The sequence below is a fragment of the Crassostrea angulata genome, chromosome 1 (assembly GCF_025612915.1).
Source record: "Crassostrea angulata isolate pt1a10 chromosome 1, ASM2561291v2, whole genome shotgun sequence".
Taxonomy (NCBI): domain Eukaryota; kingdom Metazoa; phylum Mollusca; class Bivalvia; order Ostreida; family Ostreidae; genus Magallana; species Magallana angulata.
In genome coordinates this window covers 5,431,994-5,450,190 of record NC_069111.1, presented here as the reverse complement: position 1 = coordinate 5,450,190, position 18,197 = coordinate 5,431,994, and the positions used below count along the sequence as shown (strand labels likewise).

The window sequence follows — 18,197 nt, the reverse complement described above, 5'->3', positions numbered from 1 at the left end:
ATCTACAAATATTTGTTCTCATAAACCTCTATCAGAGTTAACAAAGGTTCCATCGTCTCATTAAGTCAAAAACCTTTTGGAAGGAATTCGTTTTCTTTTTAATAAAATTTACTTGATGCAATAATCTGACTCCTTGGTGGAATAGTTAGATAATTTGCCAAAGTATTTTGCAACATTTCATAACGTCTTCTGAAATTAACGAAACTCCTCTTCCTATTTTTTAAAACTTCTTTGCTGTTCAGATAAATCATACAATTGTTTTAATCATGAAATCATGACCCAGGAAACCAATAACCTTCTACATATTAAACAATTTTCATGTAAACTTCTAAAGGTTTGACATCAGTAGACATGGCCAATTTTATCACTGACCAGAGTTTTCATGATACATTCGGTGCTGTTGTATGTTTTCTTTGTGATGTTTTGTCAGAGTTTTGACAATGATTATGTAATTGCTTCTTTCAACGCTCAAGTAATTCTGCCCAATAGAGCTTATTCTGATCTGAAGGAAAAAATGTTCGTGTAATTCTCTGGCTACATGTTACTAATTGTAGTCATTAGGTGCTTCTCCAGACAAATTCCTATGCATGCCTTAAGCTTATTCTTTCAGTGAGACATCAATATAGTCCTTTCTCTTGTTTGTTGCAATTTTTAAGCATTGCACTTGTATCAAAGTGAGATTTGTAATCTTGCCATGAGCTTGCTTCATCGTTTGTTGCAGGCTTCACATTTGGCTTACTTTCAGTAATTTGGACTTTCTATTCCCATAACATGAGTCTTAATTTCGCGTTCGAATCTCCTTGGCATTATCCTACCCTGTTGATGTTCTTGTTTTACATTATACCAGACTCAGTTTCATCTTAATTTCTTTACTCATATTGATAATTTTTGTGCCAAAAAAGCGTTATATTTCTCGTCAGATATGGTCTTTAATCATATGTATTTTACTGACATGCCTCTTTTTCCTTCTTCAGCCTTGTGCCGAGATCCGCTAGATCTTCCATCTTTTTTTAGCTACTTACCAACTTTTTCATGGTCTCAGTACTTTGGAGGGGGATATCTAAATGCAGTCACTTCCGACAGTAACTTTGTTTTAAAACCAGAATCCAAAGTCTTCTGATGACCTCTAAGCTCGGGCATAGAGTCATTTATATGCTTAATAAAGAGTTATAGTAAGAAGACCTTAACGCCTTATGACCCTTTAATTTTAGGACCCTGCCCATTTTCTTGAGTTTAAAAGAAAGGTCTTGTAAATATAAACATATTTTGTTCAACGAGTGTTCAGGAATTGTTGACCGTTATAATTTATCTGGAAACAATGTTTTAGGGGCCGACCCTTTCACCCCTAACTGAGGCCATGAATAAACCGTTTTGAGGTAACACATTGTTCAGAACATTATTTTAAGTACTGCTCCATGTAAGAGTCAGGCAGGCTCTATGCAGGCAGTACACACATCAAATATTAAATTTGTTAATTTCTTTTCAATTGCCATTCAATTTAAACCTCTATACCTTTATGAATTTAAAACAGTTCATTTCTCTGGTATATTGTGATATTCACCCCAAGGTAAATTAATACGTTTGGTTGAATTTTTATGGGATATCACTAAAATTCACCCATTTTAAATTGATAATACTTACAAAAAGCATTCAAAAAATAGCTTTTCATGATAAAAAAAATTATTTTAATTTTTCTTTCATATAGAATTAATGATTTTTTGTGTTTTCTCCATGCTATTAAATATTTTGCTTCTAAAGTTAAGTCCCTTCTCCCAATTTTAACCACAAGAGTTATCTCCCGTTTCCCATAATGCAGCGAGCCATCAATATGGCAGACTCCATTGAAAAATGCTGTATTAGTGGGTTTTTTTCTTAACTTGTTGTGATTTTTCACCTCTTCATCCATTAGAAACAAATTTGGCTTTTTAAAAGACTGCAGGAGAAGTATTGTTTTACATCTAATAAAAAATGGAGTTCGATCTGGTGTTAAAAGAGAGGCTGATGTGTTCAGTGAAGCAGATCTAATTTGCAAGCGGGTGGGACTCTTCACTGTCGAGGACACCTTTACAGTTTGTCCCTATCACAGATATTTTCTAGGTATTCACTGGCGTCCCAAGACCTTTTGACAGATTCCTAACCATAAGGGAAATGCCAAACCATATCAGAGTTTTAACTCTCGCATGTGTAAGCGGATGATTTCTGAGTTTGGAATTTTAGTGCCAGTTGGTTCTGGTAAGTTGTGCTTATTTATCATATTTATATTCAGAAAGACAATTTAAATAGAAGCTATTTAAATTCTAACATGAAACACAGTAACAGTTAAATATCTTGTTAGTGTTAATTATAAATTTTCATGACCCTGCAAGGTAAAAGACCTTGGGAGTAGGGGGGGGGGTGTTTTTCTACATGTTTATGCACATGTTACAAGTACATGTACATATATAATCATTGTCTGTCCCAAGTTATTGCTTTCGTCACTTTTTGATGATTTTTAATTAAAAATACACATGCATGTGAAAGAAATACAGTTAAAAGGGAAAAGTATCCAAGATATTTTCATTGACCCACTATTATTTTTCAATCATAAAAGATTAGGAACGATAGATTTCTTAAAAGATATTTATAATGTGAACGGTTTTCATCTTTTCACCATCCGAAACTCACTTAGAATACCACTCGCAATTTTTCAACGTTATCATCTGGCTGTTTCATTGCAAAATCCCCGTAGAATTTCTACTTTGGGTTTGGCCAGAGTATAGCGACGAATTCCCAGTTACATGTATTTTCATATCTGATTCAATCAGTAGATTTATTTGATCAGCTGATGATTGGTGATTTAAATGCTTTTATACCAGCATATATTGGAATTTTTATCAGACATAAATTATATGATAAAAAGTATTTTGTACTGAATAAATGTATCACCAGGCATTCAATGCTCACAAATGCCCTCTCCATATAAGGAGTAAGTGTTGCATTTAATACAATGAACTGAGTAAACATGTTATCATATAAAAATGTTTTACAACGGGTAAACACACTCACTTTAGCTCACACACATACATACTTATAAAGATATATAATTATAAACAAGAAAATAAACATTGAAATGTTATTTCAATGTTGTAAAAAAAAGGGGATATGATAAATCTGTCATTTAAAAAAAGAAGTAAAGAAGAGTTGTAAGTCAATTACAATGATAATGGACTTATTATTATACAGAGATATATTTTTAAATAATACATTTCTCTTAAAATTTTATGAATATGCAGAACATACCATGGGGATTACTAGAATCTTCCATCATCAATAGGTCAGATAATGAATGCAAACCTATTTTACTACTGTTGATTTCCTGTTGTATAAAATAAGTAACTAAATCCATTGTTGCATAAAAGTATGAATGTGATTAGGGCTTGAGCATTTTTAAGTCCCCTAAATCAGCTGACCTATTACATGTACTATCCGTTTTTATCCGTCGTCGTGCTTCACTGGATGTGTGCTAGCATTAAGGCTGGGCTCTATTGATTGTACGAAGGTTGTCCAAAAAGTTCGTTGACAATCACGTTTTCGTCCTTTTAAATGGATTTATATTTACATATTGTTTGTCTAAATCTTTGTCAATAAATTTCAAATCAAACTAAATGATTTTGAATATTTACATAGAAATAAACTTAACTTTTAATGTATCAAAGGGTCGCGAAAAGTAGGCACGGCCCAGCGTAAATATTGTCCAAACTTTGTAATTGAGTTTTTAGCTATGAATATTTATAGTTTTTATAAAACATTTCAAAACTTCAAAATCTTCAATTATGATGAAGTCTGTATGATGTACGTCATTTACATACGTAATTTGAGGCTATTTTCATACTAGCAGAGGGCTTTAAAAACATATTACGGCGGCAACATGTGTTTAAAAACGCTTGAAAAAGAGACGCCAACTGACCACACGGAACAGCGCGCCATTATAAAATTATGTCAGGTGAGGCAAATCACCGATAGAAACAAAATAAACGATGAAGGAAACAAGAAGAACATCGAAATAGTTCGAGTTTACGTATCTACAAGTGGCACAAGCGATATTTTGATAAAGTATGTGATTGTACCCTCAGACCAAACGATGAATATGGCATTTTACTCTCAGGTAAACCCAGGACTACGACGTTTTGAAACCGTCGTTATAACTCATCGTCAGACTGGGACGTGCGGCTTGTGTAGGCAAAAAATATAAAATGATAACTTTAATACAAAAACGTACATTACTCTTATTTTTGATACATATACATTATCATAAACTTAATTAAGATATTATAAAAGTTTCCTAATAATGACGCCGTTATTTTAAATAAAATTTCATATGTCCACGACATTTTTCGACAACCCTCGTACATGTAAAATGAAAGGTCATAAGATTAGTAACCATTGCATTTTACATTAGTCATAGTGCCAAGCATCATACATGTATGCACAAAATATCAAATCCGTGCCTTTTCCGGTTTTTGAGATGTTAGGGGTGTGGCATACAGAAAGATACCAGGTAAAGTGATCCCTAAGTGTAAATTTCTCTGTTCTTTAGGCAACACAAGTGTATGTAGGTCTGTTTGCTGTGATAAAAAGAAATGAATTTATCCAAGCTTAACTAAATTGTAAAATATATTATCTTTATTAGGTTGAAGATTCCATAGAAGACGTAGAACATACAACAGACCCTCTCAAAAACCAAAAGTCTTCATGTACTGATGCTGTATGTAAAATTGATGTCTTTCAGTCAACCCTTTGTTAATTTAAAATGTTTTGAACCTTTCAAGTTCAAGTTGTATTCAACATGTATGATATTTAAAACAACATATTCAGTGATAGCATATGTACATAACAATATATACCACATCAAGAAAGGGGATGAAATTATGCATTTAAAGAGGCTGTTTCCGAATAATTTCAAATTGTATATTTTGCCAAAGATGAAATTTGAATCAGCAAGTTCTGCATGATATCATTAAGACAGGCATTAATTGCTTCCTGCAGCTCTGACTGTAGAGTATTGAAAGGCCTAAAAGGACATTAATTTCACTATTTGGCTTTTATTTATGTTAATTATCAAAATGAATATTCTTGCTGCAAATGTATGATTTCATTGCTATAACATTTCCACCATTTTATTTGTCAGCCTATGAATGAAACAAATGATAAAGGATGGACTTTCTGACTCCATACAAGACAGACATATACTTTCATTTATGAAAACTTAGTAAGTGTTGAATGAATTAAATCAATTTCATATAAACACCTAAACATCTGAAAAATACTGTAGTTATACTTCTTCACATACATTTGCAATAGGAGAGGCAGTCAGAGGCTGTAAAGTGCATCTACATGTACATGTATTAAAATTGGAAATGTCATGACAATGAAAACTTTCTCCACATACAAACATATGAAGATATTAGGGAGTAGTGTCCATGAAAAAGAACCCCAAGTTGTTTCATGTGCTCAATTGAGCTTTTTGGGTCACATGCAGCCAAAGGTCCAATTGGAGTCAGGAGGAGGAGGCACTTCCCCTTCATGAAATTTAGTTGGCTGATGTTAATGCATAGGCGTCGGAACAAAGTTATACATAACCATTAGAAACATAGCATGATTCAGAAGCATACTAGCGCCCCCCCCCCCCCCCCCCCCCCACGGATTAGGATTTCCATGATTTTGGGAATTACTTTTTCCGACGCCATTGTAATGCAGCCACCAACGTCATAAGCCAAGGTCATATTAGTCCTCTTTGCTCAAGACTAGGCACAGACTTGATGGATGCTAAAGAACGATCTTTAAGGTGAGTGAATCACACTAATGTCATAAGGTCTAACTTTTTTTCTTCGCTAATAATAAGTCACCATCACTGTTTCCACACACAATAATAAACAATAACGGAGAGGGGTTTAAGGAATCACGTTGTCTGTCTGTGTTTGCTGGGCTTTAACTTTGTAATGAAGATTCAGCGAAATCTCATACTTGGTTTAAACATTGTTTATAACCTAAGGCTGTGTAATGAGTATGCAACAAGATTATTCATACAAGTTTAAGGTTATTTGCGTAAAATGTTTTATCCATCTACCGTCTACAACGTAGAGGTTGATACTTGACACAAAGATAGCTAATGACTTAAGGGTTGTAACAATCTCAGCAAAGGTCATTTTGACAATTTCAAGGTTACTGGCAGAAAAAAGTGTTTGATTTGTGTTCGGTGTATAATTTTCTAATTGATGAACATAGTTTATTCTTCACACAAAGTTTAAATATGTCTTGAAGTTGTGTCTAAATTTTACTCAAAGATTCGTTCATTTTGAGCATGCCCACAGTGCCTCTGATCTCATTTGCACAGGTGTTGCTTTTGTCTATTTTGTGTCATGCACTCTTTACTACCTGTATCCTACGTGTTTGTGTAATTATTAGGTACTACAAAAGGAAGCAGAAGAGACTTGTACAGCTCTGCTAGATTCGATTTCTCTTTATCAAGTACAAAGACTTAATCAATTTGTTTACCAAGTATCTGCAAATTCGTTTTAGACGAAAATAAACATTTCTTGGCGTTTGTTAAATTCATTTTAGATTTAAACCTGGAATTTTTTTTTATTTTTTTTTTATTGAATTTTTCACTTTCACAACATATATATGCACGTACATGACATATCTTGTACATATGTTTATATTATCATCTTGAAAAGCTTCTAAGTATGTGATTATTCTATAATATACAGTTCTTATGTAGTGAAAGTAAATTTTGGGAGAGAGAGAGAGAGAGTAAATAAAGGAGAGAGCGAGGGAAAGAATTGGGACATTGTTCACATATGGATTTAAAACTTAAACCATAATCATGTGCTAGACACCTGTTCTACGGGGATACTTGAAAGAGGAAAAAAGGATAAAACACAAAAAAGGACATCAGAGTTCAAAACAAGATTGAGATGAGACACAATAGAGAGACAATTTAACTACACACAATGCAGTGCTTCGGGTTATCACATATTTTTGGCAATGGCTTTCATACTCATTATATCTACAATTTTTCATTAGCATATATTTTAAAGTCAAGAGCCTTTCTATTATAACATGTTTTAATCCATGTATTTACTTTTGTATTTACAAGAAAAAATATATTGCATCACCATAAGAACTAACAAGTTAAAAAATCTATAAATATCTCTATTTTTATATTTTCCAAAGAGAACTGATTGTTTATCAAATTTTATTAACAAATCAAACTGTCGCAAGATCCAGACTTCAACAGCGGACTATAATTCTTTTACAACAGTACATTCATAGAATAAATGCCCAATACTCTCTTCATCTCTTTTACAGAAAGTACATATAGAAGACTCTGGTTTTTTTTTAATTTTGAAAAGATATTTATTTGACGGAACAATCATATGAAGAATTTGGAACTGTAACCAATGTAGTTTTGATTCTTGTGTAGATTTAAGGGGGAGTTCAAAAATTTTGTGCCAGGTTTCTTGTGCATAGTTATGACCCTTTTCTTTCCATTTTGGTATAGATGTACATGTTTCTCTTTTTTATCTAATAATAAGTTGTTCATAAGTTTGCAGCCTTTACGATTATTATTAAACAATAGGATATGATTACGGATAACAGGTCCATATTCTTTTATTATTTGTAGGTTTGGTAAAATCTTGTGTATACAATCTGGCCCTTACAGCAGTTATTAAACTTGCATATTAAATAAAGTTTGTCATTGGATTTATTTGTTTCAATTTTTCAAAGCTTACAAATGTTCCATTAATATTAAGTAAATCACCAACAAAAATAAATCTTGTATAAGCAAAGCTTTTAAAAAATATTGATTTATTGTCTACTGTGATTTTCGGATTGTACCATATATTATCATTTATAACCTGAGGTTTACTTAACAAATTTTGCTCCTGTATTTTTAACCAGCTAATGAACACCTCTTTCCAGAAAGAAATTCCCAAAGAAATAAAAAATAAAAAGTAGACTGCGTTTTGTTTACATAATAAAGAATTGTGAGTTCTCTATATCTCGCTTATAACACGACAACACACACAAAGTTGGCTGACTATGAATATGCCCTACATTATAGCAATTAAAACGGAAAAATGAAAATTGATTAAATTCGTGATCATATCCCTTCAAATGTGGTTTTAACCCGGAGTTCTGTGATTTTCATTTACATATAGTTAATTTAGATTTTAAAAAATTAAAATTTGTATGGTTACCCTTTTCATCCCAAATGTTTTCTTCGCATTTTCTTCCCTCAGTTGAAATTATTTGCGCTTCACCAAACAAACAAGTTTGGAACACTACAACGAAATACGATAAATGTTTTTGAATATTTTGGTTACAATAAATACAATATGAAATACCTTTGAAATTTTATTCAATCGAAATATTGATAATTTTTTTGTTACAAAAATCGGTAAATAAGTAAGGGTTGTTACACGGTTGTAACACACCCAAGGCAACCATGTAACAACTATATTGTCGCATTGACTTTGTTTCTAAATTAAATGAATTAACTATTCAGGATTTGGTTGGTAAAGGAAAACAGTTTCGTATGTGGATTAAAATAACAAAATTGAAAATTTGACTATCTATTATGTATTCATTGAATTTGTTCAGTTGATCACAAAAAATCACTATTAAATGTTCTAAATGTAGTTTTTACTAAATGATTTGCCGGTTATACTTTCTATGATGAGAAAGGCTATCTTATTGCTGACCTGATAGGTTCAATGATCAATCAATTAACACTTTTCATTCAAAAAGACCCGTGCATGCATCCATGATATGCCAAGGACAATTAAATTAAAATTTGCTGTCACTAGAGTTGAACCATGTGACATTAAGTGTTTGATATTGTATTACTCTGTGATATAATCATATTGTATATAATTTATCATCGTTATAAGTCCATAGCATAAATCCAGCTCACACATAATAAGCATGTCACACCGAATGGTGTCTTTTTTCTCTCTCCAGAAAATAAGTCCTAGAATTGCCAGTAGAAATAATTTCACAAATCACATGAGCATATCAAAATTGTAGGATAACGCTCTAGATTTATTTTCCTAGTAGGTCAGTTTTTACATTAATATCTTTTTTTTTTTCTTTTTTTTTTTTATTGAGTTTTTCACTTTCACAACATATATACATACATAAATGATTTATCTTGTACATGTATTTATATAATTATCTTGAAAAGCTTCTAAGTATATGACTATTCTATATTATACAGTTCTTATGTAGTGAAAGTAAATTTTGAGAGAGAGAGAGAGAGAGAGAGAGAGAGAGAGTAAATGAAGGGGAGAGAGCAAGAAAAAGGTTTGGGGCATTGTTCATATATGAATATAAAACTTAAACCATAATCATGTGATAGATCCCTGTTCTACAGGGATACTTACGGGAGGAAAAAAGGATAAAACACAAAAAAAGGACATCACAGTTCAAAACAAGATTGAGATGAGACACATAAAGAGACAATTTAACTATATATAGTACAGTGCTATAGCTTATCACATATATTTTGCCAATGGCTTTCATACTCCTTATATCTACAATTTTTCATTAGCATATATTTTTCAGTCAAGAGCCTTTCTATTACAACATTTTTTAATCCATGTATATTTGGATTTGTATTACTTTTGTATTTACAAGAAAAAATATATTTCTTCACAATAAGAACCAACAAGTTAAAAAATCTATAAATATCTCTATTTTTATATTTTCCAAAGAGAACTGATTGTTTATCAAATGTTATTAACAGATCAAACTGTTGCAAAATCCAGTCTTCAACAGCAGACCATAATTCTTTTACAATAGTACATTCATAGAATAAATGTCCAATACTCTCTTCATCTCTTTTACAGAAAGTACATACAGGAGACTCTGCTTTTTTTTTTATTTTGAAAAGATATTTATTTGTCGGAACAATCCTATGAAGAATTTGGAACTGTAACCAATGTAGTTTTGATTCTTGTGTAGATTTAAAGGGGAGTTCAAAAATTTTGTGCCAGGTTTCTTGTGCATAGTTATGACCCTTTTCTTTCCATTTTGGTATGGATGTACATGTTTCTCTCTTTTTATCTAATTATAAGTTGTACATAAGTTTGCAGCCTTTACGATTATTATTAAAAATTAGGATATGATTAGGGATAATAGGTCCATATTCTTTTATTATTTGTAAGTTTGGTATGTTTAAATCTTGTGTATTCAGTCTGGTCCTTACAGCAGTTCTTAAACTTGCATATTCAATAAAGTTTGTCATTGGATTTATTTGTTTCAATTTTTTAAAGCTTATAAAAGTTCTATTAATATTAAGTAAATCACTAACAAAAATAAATCTTGTATTGGCAAAGCTTTTAAAAAATACTGATTTATTGTCTACTATGATTTTCGGATTGTACCATATATTATCATTTATAACCTGAGGTTTACTTATTAATACATTTTGCTCCTGTATTTTTAACCAGCTAATGAACACCTCTTTCCAGAATGAATTTCCCAAAGTTTTACATAAACTATATGAATAATCTGTGCCATTCCTCCATATTTCTGGGATTTTAATTTTCAGAATGGATTCTAGAAGCTTTACCCATTTTGTATCAGCCCTAATAAGTCTTTTAATCCAAGTTGATTTGAGTGCGGTAATAAAATCCCTATAATCAATCATTTTGAGACCTCCATGGCAGTAATCTTGTACAATTATACTCTTCTTTACTCTATGCACTTTACCACCCCATAAAAATTGAAAAATATCATTTTCGAAGTTTTTCAAGTAATCAGTACTTGGGTTGGGTAATGTTAGTATTAAATGATTTAATTTTGGTATTAATAATGTCTTAATGACTGTGATTCGCCCAATAGGGGTTAATTTTCTTGAATTCCATTGATTTATTAATTTTCTTATTTCTGAGAGTTTTGGTAAGTAGTTTAAGTCTTCCATTTCATCTAGTGTTACTGAGAATTTAATACCTAGGAGCTCAAAAGTTAAATTGTCCCAACTCAGTTTCCATCGTGAGTGATGAAATACATCTCTTGAAATTTTTTTACTACCGATCCAAACCATTTTTGTTTTTGTGAAATTTATTTTTAAGCCTGAAACCTGTGCGAAAGAGTCTAAAACCCTGAGGATGCCATCATATGATTGAGGTGTACCATCCATTATTATTGAGGTGTCGTCTGCGTATTGAGTTATTTTGTATTCTTCCCCGTCTATGATTATGCCTTTAATATCTTTATCGTTTCTTATTAGTATTCCTAAAATTTCAGCACAAAGTAAAAAAAAATATGGCGATATTGGGTCCCCTTGTCTACAGCCTCTTTCCGGGTAAAAATATTCTGAAATTACACCGTTTTGAATTACAAAAGCTTTTATTCCATTATAAAAGGTTTTAATCCAATTTTTAAAGGAGGGTCCAAAATTAAAAAGATCTAGTGCTTTCGAGATAAAACTCCATGAGATAGTGTCAAAAGCTTTTTCAAAGTCAATTAACATTAATAGGCCTGGTATATCATTTTGTTCTGTATAGTACATGAGGTCATAAATAAGTCTTATATTTTCCCCAATAAATCTTCCTTTTAGAAATCCAGTCTGGTCCTTATTTATCAGTTTATCTAGAACTGTTTTCATACGTTCTTTTGTTATTTTTTGTTTTTTTAAGGAAATTCAGTACCTCTGTATTCGTTAAAGGACCTTCAAGGGTGTTTAATTCTTCATTATTAAGTTTAGGGCTATTTATTGTTTTCAACTTATCATAAAAACTATATTCATCTAGTATGATTTCTCTTTTCTTATACAGCTTTTCATAAAAGGCTTTTGTTTCTTTTAATATTTCTGTTTGATCAAGAATGAATGACCCATCTTCTTTTTCTATATTTGGAATTTGTTTGTTAATAAAGTTCCGAGTCTCAAGATTAATAAAATATCTAGTAGGCTTTCTCCCCTCATCAATCCATTTAGACTTTGACCTTATACAATGACCTTTTAATCTATTTTTTCTTATGTTAAGTAACTCATCTTGTTTGTCTGAAAGTGAATTTAAAGAGTTTTCTGTTAGATTCTGCTCTAAAGAAACAATATCTTTTTCTAGTTTTTTTTCTCTTTCATTTAATTTTTTTTTCTTATAGGCAGAATATGAGATGGATTTGCCTCTTATTTCAGCAAGCAGAATGTCCAAAAAAAGTTGATCATCAATAATGAATTGTATCTCGTCATTTCTAATATTTACTAAGTTTTCTAAGTTGTATATGGGGCAAACATATTGACTTTTGACTTCCCTAATTATTTTTTTAATAGAATTAATATATGTCATATCAACTAAAAGGGAATTATTAAATTTCCAGAAGCCTTTCCCGTTTATAAATTCATTTATTTTATATTCTAAAATCACAGGAGAATGGTCTGATCGATAACTATTTTCATATTTAATTTGTGGTACTCGGTTTGTAAGTGTTTCAGATATTAGGAAAAAATCTAGTCTAGCTTGTTTTATGGGTTTTTTTTCCTCCATGTATATCTCTTTAGATTTGGATTAGTTTCCCTAAATATGTCTACCAGATTAAATATATCTATTAATTTCAATACTTCCATTCTAGCTTTTGGGTTGTTCAAGTGCTTATAATTCATAGAATCTGAATCTTTATTCATTACTAGATTAAAATCACCCCCATTATAATATGCTGGGTATTTAGACACGAGTCAATTTTATCTATTATTTCCGAATAAAAATTGGGTGTATCTAAATTTGGACCATATATATTTACTAGTAAAAGGTTCATATTTTCAATAGTGCTATCTAGTATCAGATAATTACCACTGTCGTCTTTATGTACATTGTGTACCTTATATTCAAAATTATTATTTAAAAGAATTGCTACCCCTCTTGAATTTGTTTTATAACTATTAAAAAAGCTTTAGATCCCCATTGTGATTGTATTAATATTTCCTCTTTTTCATTAAAATGTGTATCTTGTAAAAAATAAATATTGTAGTTTTTCATTCTAAGATTTTTGAACACATCTTTTCTCTTATTCAAATCATTGAGCCCTTGGCAGTTTAAAGTTAATACTTTTAACTTATTTTCCTCAAGATCCTTGTTGTCCATTGGATTTAACTATAATCATTGCCCCAGTGTGGAAGAAGAGAAGAAAGATATCAACTAATGAAAAGTAATATGGAAAAATGTGCAGGCATGTCTTGGTGAAATTGGCGTCGAGATTAATCCCCCCAAAACCACTGTATATCTTAATATATTTTGGAAAAGCTTAAATTTCAAATAAATTGGCGTCGAGATTAACCCCCCAAAAACCACTGTATATCTTAATATATTTTGGAAAAGCTTAAATTTCAAATAAAACATTAACATATTTTTTTTTTGTAAGAAGATAATCATTACAGAACATAAAAGAATGTATCTTACCGAATGTTTTCTTTTTTCTACAGAAAATAAGTACAAGAATTGCCAGTACAGTAGCAACTAACACTGAAGTTACGGAGCCAGCGATGGTGGAAGTGTTAGAGGTTTTTATAAAGTCGTTGTTTGCATGGACAGTCGAAGATGTATTCATACCTGAACTATAAGAAATTTAAATATCAGAGGTAAAATTATTCATAATACTGTATACTTAAGATTTGATTTTTAATTAAATGAAAACGTACCTAAGAGCAAATTGCTGGCAGCCAGTGTCTTTAAGGTAAAAACATTAGATTAGATTTTGAATTTATTTCAAATAAAAAACAAAATACAATGACGACCAAATCCTAATCTTATTATCTAAAACAAGTTCATCTTCAGAGTAATTAACAAACAGGTTGATCTTTGAAACTCTTAATAAAAATCACATTTACTTCTATAAAACTATTTTGTTTTCAGATATACATCGGCAATTGACCAATCAACACGTTACAAAAATTATGTCCCTTGGCCGCCATCCTTGGGGAAAAACAATAGATTTCTTGCAGTAGCCTTTTAGTTTAGAGCTTTGTAACTTTGTCGTTTGGCAATAAAATTCCGTTCCATTGTGTATTTTGATTGCCCCAGGATGAGGCAACCAGCTCAATGAAGGAATAAATTAAATTCAGAGAGATTTTATCACAGGACGTCCAAATATTTGATAGGATACCGAAGGAAAGAGTTTGGTTTTCCCTCTTGACCTTTGAGTTGACCCCGCAAAGGGAAACACTTTTGCAATGTGTGGATTGGACTATGGTAAACAGCATTTTAAGGGCACATTTCTTTAGGACAGAGTTTTTCTGTGTTTATACACCGCGTAATTAGCAAAATAACGATAACAACATATATCATTAGTTAGATTTACACTTGTAAACATTATTGGAAGTAAATGTTTGTTTATGACAGAGGTCCCCGACGCACACACGAGCAGCCATTTTCTTCGTCTCTGAGTTGTAAACAGGACAGTGACCTACATAAAGAGACGGGTAATAACAGTCAACCTATAAAAATACTGTCGATAACCAATACTAAGAGGTATAACTGTACATATACGAAAATACTGTTATGTATATATTGGATTTTCTTTGACAGTTTTGTTTAATTTAGGACACAAACAAGCCAGTTCAGAAATGTTACATATTTGTTATCAAAACAAGAGGGCTGCATTCCCCCTCAAAATTCTAGCTACGACTGGTTTCCATTTATTAATACACTAAATAGATATAAAAAAAAAATCAAAACCTGATGTGCACATCCTTAAGGACGTTGGATCCTGAGATGAAAAGTCTTCAAGTTTTTTTTCCCAAAGTATATGTATTTTTTAAAAATCTACACACACAGCTTAATCAGAATTCAAAACAAAATAATGGGGTCCATATGCTTCATTCGACGCTACGATGTATTTAATATGACCTTTTTGCACTGAAAGTGCAAATTGCACATAAATCGCTTTCCCCTCTATAATTTCTTATCGGAATGAACCATGGCATCGAATACAAATTTATACTTGAAATAAATGAGATTAAAATTATCATAAAGAAAAATATTGCAATTTCTTCACCTAATTGATATTTTGACCTTTTTGCAATGATGAATCGCTATTTTTTCTCTTTACAATTTAACATGCAATGAAATTTTTTAAAAGTTTCAAACTTTTTCACAAATTATGATAGATCTTATAAATTCAGAAAATAAAACCAAAAGTATGGGTCTAATATGTAAAATTTGAGCTATGGCATCAAATAAGCCATTTTTATGCAAAAATTGGGATTCATTTTCCTTGACTTTTATAAAATATAAGTTAAAGAGTACCTGCAGTGCCGGTCAAGTTTTGATATAATGGAGATCTGTGTGTAAAAACATCATCCTGGAAATTTTACAGCGATCGCATAAGTAGTTTTCGAGATATTTGGGAAAACCTGATTTCACACCTGAACGAGTTTTGAATCAAGCTAATTTGGCGTTAGATGAACTGTGACGTCACGGGGTCAACGCCGCTGTATGAGAATCAGGAATATCGTATGAAAACTGTTCGTTTTCTTGCATTGTTTTATCGATATATGAACATTTTTTTCTGTTGTTTTATTTTCTTATCAACCCTGGATGACTAAATATACTGTTGTTTGAGTTTAAATCGTATTTTATCGAACAAAAATGCTGCATTCAGAAAATTATATGCTTCATGAATTTAGTCAAATGTGTAACACATTTTGCATGTAGCAAAATGACTATTAATCAAAACACTGTTGTTATAAGAAACATATTTTGTTGATATTGTCATTCTTTCGAAAGAATGACAATATTAATAAAATGTGTTTTTTTTTTTCCTTTTCCGTGACATTATTAACTGATTAATAATATTGAAAATACATATTTTGTAAAAGGTAACGCGGGGTATGTTCCTCGTATAGGGCATAAAATAAATGATGTGGCACGATTATTGAATAATATTGATATCGGACCAATAACAATCAAAATAGTATGCATTTTTTAACAAACAAACGCGGGATTATAAACGGATCAAGGCGAAAGTCCAAGATGGCTGCATGATTAAGTCTGTCTCGTATTTTTTAAATATACGATAATGGAATTTCAATTTACATTTATTTACATCCTTGTAGTTCAAGTTTATTAAGATTTCATAATGATTCGTTGTCAGTATAACAATTTAAGTTACATGGAGTTAAAGCGTTAAATTGCTGACCATCGCGCTCGAAAGAAAAATGCACTTTATTAATAAGAAATTAAGAGAACCGTAATTTCTTCCGAAATAATTACTTGATCATATAAAAAGGTTTAAATTCCTGAATTGTAAATTTGGTCATTATATAGGTGATTAAATAAGTAACAATAAAGGCATTTATTTCGAACGTTAGTTTTACTATTTGATAGTCTATTTGATATACGGAGTATACACATGTAATATCTTACAAATGCTTGATTTTACAAAGTCCTTTTTATTTTTCTGTTTTATTTTTTAACAATTGTGTAGCTTATTATACACAAATCAATTTACCAGTCTAGAGGAGTGAAACCCTCTCTTTGTTTACCAGACTCGTGTACCATGTGTATACATACCCCAGATACGCGTGTGTCTGGAGCAGTGGCTTCGTTAATTTACCTGTTTACCTGTGTCATTGTCTCGGATCACTCATGTGTGACAGGATATTATGTAATCAAAATATGAATAATGAACATAAATCTGCCCATGCAAAGCGTTTTAAGATATCGTATTCATCAGTAAAAAGGCGACGAGAATAGCAAAATTTAAATTCCTTAAAAAAAAAATCTGACTGTAATGAAATAATTACGGATACAAATTTCTAAATCAACAATGCTTAAAATAACTAGATCCGTCAAAATATCCGACCTATATCAATAATTTTGGCTGATAAATTGAATTGAATTTATATAGTTTTGTATAGAGTTTTCCCTCCTGTTGACCTCGTGACGTCACTTCCGCTGAAGCCTCGTTATCGCCTAATTCTGTTTTTTCTTAATTAGATATCCCAAAGCAGGGTAAAATAACCACTTTGAAGCGGCGTAATACACTATTTTTGCATCGATTTCGATGCGGTATTTTGCATAAAATTTTGGTAAATAAACTCTTTGACATAAACTTCACATAGGCTGCTGCAGGTACCCTTAAGAGCCAATATTAACAATAGAAAAATTGTAAAAATATGTTTTTCGTAAAAAAAAGTAAATGAAGATATCCTAATGAACAAGCTATCTGGAAATCTTGGTCTACACTGAAAATGAGGAAGCTTAAGTGATGGGACTCTAAAACAATTGAGTTAAGAAAAATGTTCATTCTCTTCTTAAAAACCTTCCGCCAGAAAATATAGTCCCCTAGTAAACTCTGTAAATATGTAATTTTTCATTCACTATTTTATTTAATATAGTTAAATTGGCATTATAAATTATGAATTTATGAGTAGAATCAATAAACGATCAATAATTTACAGAATAGAGGTGACCTAAAATGGCTACCCAAAAACAGAGGATCGAACCTCTTTAAATACAGATACAAGTACATTATATCTATAATTAAAGGAACAATACGTTGTTAATTTTTGAAAGAAAAAAAATGAATACTAATATTGCATATATCATTGCCTTATATATGAAACGAATCTTTATATGTAGGAAAGTACTAAAGGTATTTTTTATACACAAAGAGTCTAAGAAAGAATACCTGCTTCTATCCATATGGGTACAGTACATACTTCCACTATCCTAGAGTACTCGTCTTCCACACAGTGATAGTTTTCTTCATTGCTACATGTGGAAACGGCTCGACTTGACCAATCCAGGAAAGTCAGCGGACAATTTTTCACTACATTGAAAGCCATTGTTTTGTAGGCGTGTGTTTTATATGATAATGCGAGAACGATGATCAAACAATTGCTATCAAGCGAAGATAAAAAAAAAAAAGATATGAGACGGGTATTTGTTATTTTGATATGAAAACGATAAAGGAAAGCATGCGCATCCCATATTACGGCATTTTCAACTTGGTCAACTGATTAGAGACAAATTGTTTATTTCGTAAACAATTTAAAATTTAGAAGAAAAAACTTTAATGAAGGGAATATGATGTATTGTTTTGATATTGATAATGTTTAACCTTTCGCATTTTATTTTATCATGTCTAAGTTTAGTCACAGGGGCTTGGTATCCGCTCTACACTCTATGACATACATGTATATATAAATA

At 31.2% G+C, this 18,197-nt stretch overlaps 1 pseudogene; it reads left to right on the top strand.

The window, feature by feature from the left end:
• The first annotated feature begins 1,810 nt into the window (after positions 1 to 1,810).
• LOC128171640 (uncharacterized) lies at positions 1,811 to 5,899 on the top strand (annotated as a pseudogene).
• The last annotated feature ends 12,298 nt before the right edge of the window (positions 5,900 to 18,197 follow it).